The sequence below is a fragment of the Magnolia sinica genome, chromosome 2 (assembly GCF_029962835.1).
Source record: "Magnolia sinica isolate HGM2019 chromosome 2, MsV1, whole genome shotgun sequence".
Lineage (NCBI taxonomy): Eukaryota > Viridiplantae > Streptophyta > Magnoliopsida > Magnoliales > Magnoliaceae > Magnolia > Magnolia sinica.
Window position 1 is genome coordinate 136,314,690 of NC_080574.1, and position 9,158 is coordinate 136,323,847.

Sequence of the window (9,158 nt, forward strand, 5' to 3'; positions counted from 1 at the left end):
ATATCAACGTTGTCCATCTGTTGGCAACTCATTTTAAGCCATTAAACCAGAGATGAAGAAGATCCGAAGCTAAAGTGGATCATAACTCAAGTAACAATGTTGATTGAACGACCACCGTTAAAAACTTAAAAACTTCTCATGGCCACAAAAGTCTTAGATCAAGCCGATATTCGTGTTTACCTTCATCTAGGTTTGTGTAACCTTATCAGCCGATTTGGATGGCAAACAAACATTACAGTGGGCCATAAGAAGATTTCAACGGTGGTGTCGTTGTCCCTGCTGTTTCATGTGGTATAGTTCACTTGAGCTTCGGATCTGCAACGATATTTTTATCTCATGTCCTAAATGAGCTGAAAAAATGGATTGACGGCGTGGATATAAAACAAATACATCACGGTAACCCAGCGTATGCCGACAGTTCGGACACAGTGTTCCATTCCACCATGCCCGGCTCTCGAGACAGCGGATCAGTTTTCAACGGTTATCAATGGGCTTCAGTGGGTAAAGCGTGTCCCAAGTTCCATTCAGGCGTGAGCAGACATGGTTAACAAACATAGTTGGTCAGAATATAGAATAGACCGCACAAGTTTAGGCGAGTACGTGACAGACGCCATCAGGTACAAGCGACCCATGTAGTCTAACTACTGTCGCCCATACACACCAGCCCAAATTCACGGGTTTAGCCTCGGGGTAGTCCTACCAACGGGACTACCGTCTCTCTCCTCAGATTCCTGACCAACCCAAGGGTTTTGATGGTAATCCATAACACTTCAACAATCAAGGTTATCAACTAACATAAGCAATGTCATGTATTCATATTTCCTAACATAAAATTCAAATTTTTCTACGATGCAAATGCTAACATTTTTGTGAAATAAAGGTGCATATGTGATGTGTGGGTTAGTGAGGAGACCAAACATTTCATATATTTCCTAATACCAAAAATATACACAAGGGTTAGTACATCAAACATGTTATGGGGAATCATCATATAAGAATTGAGCAAAGATTATACAAGCAATCATCAATTTCATACCCAATCATGTTGAGAAACATCAAATATTTCATCATCATTCCATATTGATTTGGAAGAGGATCTAAAGTGTAATGACTTGTCTAGGTTTTTCTAGATTTTTCAAATATATCACCCAACAAGCAAAATCATTAGATTCATATTAAAATTGGTGCTAAGCCACCTAAGAACAATAGTTCGCACCTATGAATCGTTGAGAGCTCTAGGAAACGATATAGGGTTGCCAAACTCACAGTTGATTCGTAGAGATCCTGAGTCAAAGGAACTTTGCATGTTGGGATTAAATGTAACATCTATCTCAACACAAAGGATCTCAAGAAGATGGGTGATTACCTCTCCAATCGATTGGAATTCGAATTTAGAGTGGTGGGTGTGAGATCTCTTGAGAAAGAAGGAAGGAGTTATAAGGATCGACTTTTCTTGGGCCTCACCTTCAACTATGGCCCACTTTCTCTCCCTTCTTCACTCTCCCTTCCTCCCTTCTTCCTTTCTTCTTTCTCCCTTTTCTCTCTTATCTTTTTCCTTTCTCTAAGGCAAATTCGTATGGGGAGAGGGGTGCCCAAAAGAAGCCATTTTATAATGCTAGATTTGGTGTAAAATGGCCTCAATGGTTGGGTTTTTACTATACTAGCCCTATGGGAGGATCTTTCTAACCTTTAGGGCCCACTATGGGGTGTACATATTAATATACATTGTAGAATAGTTAACCCTAATGATGATTTACGTATGGACATGTTCGACTCGCCATTTGGATGCGCTAATCAACAGATATGATTAGAAGTCTGTTCAACGGTCACCGATGGTCGATCAGGGCCGCAACTATACGGATATGAGCAGGAAAATATCTTACTCCACGTGTGAAGTTTGGTCGTAAACCGACGGTCCGAAATTCACAACTTTGCATAAGAGTGGACGACCCAATTCACTTAAGTTTCAGCTTATTCCCTTATAGTATTTGCACTTCCCATGCACCAGTCCTTTGGCTCAAGTTGAGCGGTTCTGGACATTATTCAGGTCTGACTCCCACGATGGACGTCCAGCCCAGTAAGACGGACATTATTCTATAGTTTTGTTACTAGTGGCCCACCAACGAGCGGTCTAGAGCTTGTTCGAAAAATCGAGGCATTTCTGGAATGAATTAGGTATTGAGATTTCTCGTGAGCAATGATCAGGGTTTCGATTAACTATGTTCATAGTGTGGCTTATTTATAACTAGTGAAAGTGGAGATTTGATCATGATTATTCTAAACCGTCGGTTTTAGGTAAAAAGAGTAATGGTGTTGATTTGGTCTATTAGTCAAGGTCCGGGCCTTATCTGACTCGGCTTCTGTTAGATCTTTAATTTAGTCGTGATTGTCTTGATTAGTTAGCAATGGTTCCTATGTGAGTAAATCATGAGGCTACACCTGATGTTCAAGTGATCGGGCAGATTCGTGGGCTTCCTACGGTTAATTAATCGGACTCGTGCGGTTCTTTACTAGTACCACCCCTGTATAAACTAACATTGAGTGTTAATGGTTATTAAGTGATATTATAAGTTAATTAATAGAAAAATTTTCAAAAATTTTTGGAAATCTAAAATAGTGAAAATCTAGGACGTTACATGAATTGACTTTGAAGCGAAGGGAAATGACCGTGAAATGAATGGAATTGATCGTGAAGTGAAGCGAATTAACCGTTAAATGCATGAAAATGACCGTGAAGTGACGAGAATTGACCGTGAAATACATGGAATTGGCCATAAAGTGAAGGGGATTGACCATGAAATGAAGCGAATTGACCATTAAATGAAGGGAAATGACCGTGAAATGCATGGAATTGACCGTGAAGTGATGGGGATTGATCGTGAAATGAATTGAATTGACTATGAAGTGAAGAGAAATGACCATGAAATGGATGAAATTGACCGTGAAGTGAAGCGAATTAACCATCAAATGCATGAAAATGACCATGAAGTGAAGGAAATTGATCGTAAAATGCATGGAATTGACCGTGAAGTGAAGGGGATTGACCGTGAAATGAATTGAATTGACTATGGAGTGAAGGGGAATCGCCGAATTGACCGTGAAATGCATGGAATTGACAGTGAAGTGAAGGGAAATGACAGTGAAAGGCATGGAATTGACCGTGAAGTGAAGGGAATTGACCGTGAAATGAATTGAATTGACCGTGAGTGAGGGAGAATCGCATGAAATTAACCATAAAATACATAGAATTGATCATGAAGTGAAGGGAATTGACCGTGAAATGTATGGAATTGACCTTGAAATGAATGTCTTATTGAAAATTTGAATCATACTGGTAAGAAATTCTCAATTTCAAAAAAGCACAAATCTATTCAATATATAACATTCACAGTCGTATTACAAAAAATGCACTACAAATTCACAGTTGTATTACAAAACTGTACTACGATTTGATGGTGAAATGTATGAAATTGACCAAGTAATGCATGAAGTTGACCAATTAATTCAGTAAATTGACCAAAAATTAAGTGAAATTGACCACAAAACTTCGTCAAATTGACCGCGAACTTCATTAAGCTTATTGGATAACCACGTAAAATTAACCTAGTAATGCATGAAATTGATCACGAACTTTTAGGTAATTTCTTTAGAATTTAAACGTCCTTATCTCCCACAGTCGCCGTATCAATGAAATCCATATTCGAAAAAAAGAATAAGAGTGCATTGATGTGAAACACATGCTTTAGAGAAAAGCCTACAAGATTTTACATTTATCAATGCATTCACGTCCTTAAAAAAAAAGAATGCACTTAGTTTTTAGTAGAATGTAACATGAGAGATGTAATGTGACAGTAGAATAGAGATTCTAAGGAGATTCAATAAAGAAAATGGATGAAAAGAAGGTATAGGGATGATAGAGATGACTTTTGAACGCCTATTCGAGTGCAAGGGAGTGAATGGAGTGAAGTTGATAAAGCAAGGGTATTTTCATCCGTGAAAAGCTGTCCGTACAGCCGGGGCTTATCCTTCCGAGCTAAAATGACGTGCGCCATAAGTGAGTCGCAGGAACAAACTCCACCTGGTTGCTTATGTGTTGGGCTCGGTGGGAGCAATCATGATGCGTGTTTTGTATCAACGCTGTCCTTCTATTTTGCCAACTCATTTTAAACAACTAAACCAAAGATGAAGAAGATCCAAAGCTAAAGTGGATCATAACCCAGGTAACAATGTTAATTTGAACGACCACCGTTAAAAGCTTAAAAACTTCTCATGGTCACAAAATTCTTAGATCAAGCCGATATTTGTGTTTTCCTTCATCTAGGTTTGTGTAACCTTATCAACCGTTTGGACGGCAAACAAACATTACACTGGGCCATAAGAAGATTTCAACGGTGGCGTCGTTGTCCCCGCTGTTTCATGTGGTATAGTCCACTTGAGCTTCGGATCTGCAACGATATTTTTATCTCATGTCCTAAATGAGCTGAAAAAACGGATTGACGGCGTGGATATAAAACAAATACACCAAGGTAGGCCTACAGCGCCCAAAACATCACCTCACAGCACCACCGCTGGGGTGGTGTCGGCAGCACACCTAATCCGCGTCCATGTCCGTAGGTGTATACATGGAAAAGCCATGTGGGCCCACCATGATATATATACTTCATCCACGCCGTTCATCCATTTTTCTGAGATAATTTTAAGTATGAGCCTAGAGATGAAGCAAATCCAAAGTTCAAGTGTACCATACCAAAGGAAAGAGCGGGGATTGAACGCCTACTATAGAAAATTTCTTCCGGGCCACGAGCAGATATAGATAATGTTGATATTTGAGTTTTACTTCCATCGTTGATCATTGTGATTTTATGAACAGGTTGGATAGCAAATAAACGTCATGGTGGACTCTACGAATGTTTCAACCGTGGTCATCATTGTCCTAATAGTGTGGTCCACTTAAGCTTTGGATATGCCTCATTTTTTTACCCATGCTGTAAAATATTCTTAAAAAATGAATGGACAGCATGGATAAAGCACATAAATCATATTCGGGCTCATAGAGCTTTTCCACGTATACACAGCACCCACATGGGTGGACTCGTCAGTGCTGTGTTCGACACTAGGCAATCCGGGTCCATTTGAAATTGTAGACATGGCATAAAAATAACTCAACGTCAACCGTCCAAATCGTGAGCCCAGTTTAGATGGATCGTGGAACAAACCATACAGTAATTCGATGGATTAATTAGCCGATTGATCGACATAATTGGATGCGTCGAATAAATAAATAAAAATTCGGATGGTCTAAATTCAGGAAAAAAGTGCAATAAAATCAACGGTTGGATTTTTTTCAGCCCTTACGATTTTCATATGATGGATAACATGCAAGGTCTCGCAATTTGGACGGTTTAGTTTGGGTCATGCATATCAACCATTGCATTCTTTAAGAAGATCTGATGACATTCCAACGGTTCCAAATATTCTTGAGTAGTTATTTGATTTGCTAGAACATAACCATCCGTATGGATGCACACAGCTATGGTGCACGTGGCATGCATTGACATCAATCCAACCGTTCAAATCTGGAAATGTTGATCCATATTAATCTTGATTTGAATGGTTACAAAACAGTTGTAGAAAAAATTATCATTATTCATAGTATTAAAGAGGATTTGAACACACTGATTAGCAAACCCACATAAAAAATTTGGGTTTTGGCAAAAATACGATCATGCAAAAATAAATAAATAACCCACAAATGTATCATGAGAAGATATCGGGTGGGATGGAACGCTTCTTTTTTTTTTTTTCCATATCTCTCATCTAATACATGCAAGCCTATAATAAAAATCACATTGAATTAGGCCAACCCATCTTCTCTAGGCACGTGGAAGAACTAAATACAATATATTTACTGGATGAGAGAGAGAATAGGGGTCATTTGGCAACACCTGTTTAGATGTACTCGAGTGAGTTTGGCATCCAAAAGCCTGGTTGGTGGTGTGAATTCGGGGTAAGTAGAAATAGAGGTAATTGAAATATATGGATTTTGGTGTTTTATAATTTCACTCTTTTGTTGTAATTCCAATATAATAAGAGTGAAATGTTATTTTTGACTCCATTTTAAGGGCAAGAGAGGCAGACATATAAAAAGAGTGCTGCTAAGATATTCATTATACATGTGACACATTAATGATACTCTAAAATACTTTAATTATCAGCTGCATTATTAAAATCTTATCTATAGAATGACCTAAAAAGTCTAAACATTAGTCATATAAATGGATAATTAGTAAATGTCAGTGGATCCAGCTACATGACTTGGTGGTAGATAGGCCTCCGTCTCAACAATGAGACTAGGAATCAAGTGCCCATGTGGTGTGGGTAGGTGAGTGTGAGGGGTGTGGGTGCCCAAACACACACACACAGAGTAATGCTCACACACAACTAGCTGGACCATTCAAATTGGTCCAACTAGCAGTGCATTAAATTATTAAAATATCTCCTTTTATCTATATGTAATGTCTAACTATGAAATGCCACACGACGTCAAGTATTACATAGGTATGTTGGGAACACATGTCAAAGATCTAGTTTGTTCATCAAACATGGCCCATTAATTAAATTTTATATGCCCATGGCCCACCCAAGGCTCAGAATTTCATCATTTTTGGCTGAAAGCATGGCGCGAGTCCAAGATGGTGGGGGACATTAATCATGCATACTCATTTTCCCAAGATTAGCCCACATGCTAAGTTAATAGGTCCAATTTCAGGCCAAAGTCTAGCTGAACTGTTTGCGAGCTCTTAGAGACTGATTGGATCGTGACTAGAGTGGAGAAAGTTCAAACGCCTCTTGGGAATTAGCTCTCGCTTGCTTCGGGAAAATGTTATTTCAATAGTTTATTTAGTTCTCTCTCTCTCTCTCACACACACACACACATATATAAAATGAAGTCCCTTATCCTTTGGTGATCAAAGTCCGAACATCTTTCTCGACTCTTTGCTCCGCCACAGGCCAAGAACATCTTTCTTGAATCTTCACTCATTCATAGGCCAAGATCCCCAATTTTCCATCCAATTTATAGTATGCGATGTTGCTAAATCACACATCCACCCAAAAAAGCACTTCTTTAAGGGGGTGTTTGGATCATAAGTTACTTAAGATTAGTTACTTATGCCTTATGTACTCTATCTTAATTTCTACCTGCTAAATTGAAGTGATTAAGTAACAGGCAATAAAATTCTCCACACAGGCCCAATAGACTCCATACCCCGATTCTTCCAACAAGCAGCTCTTGGGCCTATTAGTGGTTGTTTAACTGTGCGGATTTAAGTGCATTTGTAATCCAAAAGTTGTCTAGCAGCTAGTGGTATTTGGAATTGGAGGTATTTAAAATATACAGTTTTACTATCCTTTTTTTTTTTTTTTTTTCCGAGACTCAAAATCAAATGCCTATTTTAACCCTTTTTTAAAGGCTAGAGAGTTGCGCATGCAATAAAAGTGTCATTGAGCTACTAATAAATTATGTATGTTGTATGTCGATGATACCTTAAGGGGTCATTTGGATGCCTATAAAGTCATTTAGTAGGAATTTGTTTACAAGTAATCAGATTACAGGGCCGTTTGGATGGGTATATCTACTTGTAATCAAATTGTAGGTCATAATCCAATTACAAGTTTTACATGTAATATAAAACATGTGAAAATGTTATGTTTCATATTACAGATAACGAGAATCTAGGCAACAACTATAATTTTTGAAAAAAATTAAAATATAGAGAGTTGTGGATCATCTTCCAATGCCTACGAGGATCCAAAATTAAAGAAGAATAAGAATAAAGAAAACAAATCTCTTCCTCTCTCTCATTATCATTGTTGATAGGGTTGAAACTTAGATTACATTAGGATGTTATCAAACCTTAATATTTTGTTTGAATTAATGAACCCGCTTTTATGGCCACCAAATAATTAATTTACTATAAAAATTGACCATAGGCTTTTATTGAGTTGGGCTTATCCCAATAATCTATCATACATAAAAACTTTATATCTTTTAATTATTTTTAAATGATTTATCACTCAAAGCTCTACTACAAGTGAATACCTAAATATATTTCAAGTTATCTCAGCACAAACAATTATTTCCGTATAATTATATTATACTTTAAAGCCAAACATCAAAACAACTCCTAAAACAATTAGGTTATTGGCTACATCGCTGAGTTTTTATCAACAAAATAACATGAACAGTCCAAACACTGGCTATGTAAATCAATGTGATGGTAAAAAAACGTTAGTGATTCTATCTATTGTAATCCTATGCTTGTGGCCCAATCGAGGCATATATTTAATTGGCTTATTATAATCATTATATCAAACATCATATATATACACTAATTTGGAGAGTTAAAGTGGATCAGATAACCAAATTCAAATTCTTATAAATATACTATAAAATTTTAATATAATAATTATTTTTATTTTATTCTGATGCGTGTTCCAATACAAACGTATTAGGATTTGGAATCTAATGCATTCCAAATACAAGCTTCCAAATGGGCCTTTATTACATCGTGTGATTTAAGGGCTTGATTCTTGGGCAAGAGGATCTTTATGCCGATCCCAAACATGATTGGTGGCTTGGATACTTCACATGCGAGCCATAGCTGCGTCGAGACCTCTCCAACTAGGCCTATTAATGGGCCAATCCCAAGCCCACACCAGGCTTGTCAATGAGCCACATTGGCCTGGCAAGCTCAAACGTGGTCTACTCTAGGCTGGGTGTGGGTTAGGGTACGGGGTCTATCAGTTAAGCCCTGGCCCAAAATTCAAGCCTGTATTAAGCGGGTTAGTTATGGGCACTGCATAAAAGCCCGTCAGCTCAATCAAGGGCTTTTTAACGATCGTTATCATATACTTCACATACTTCATTCTTCTGCAAACGTATATCAACGGTCTGGCTTGGCTTGGCCGTGCTACATGAATTGTGGGCCGTAGATTTCGGACAAAAGTCCGTAAATGGATGGGGCATAGATATCTCTGGTGGGGCCTTGCCATGTCTATTTTCTGTTTGCCATAGGTCAAATCCGAGCCCGAGCCCAGCAAGTGGGCAGCCATATTACCAACATCTTGAAAAGCTTGCTTGGCTTGGCTCGATTTAA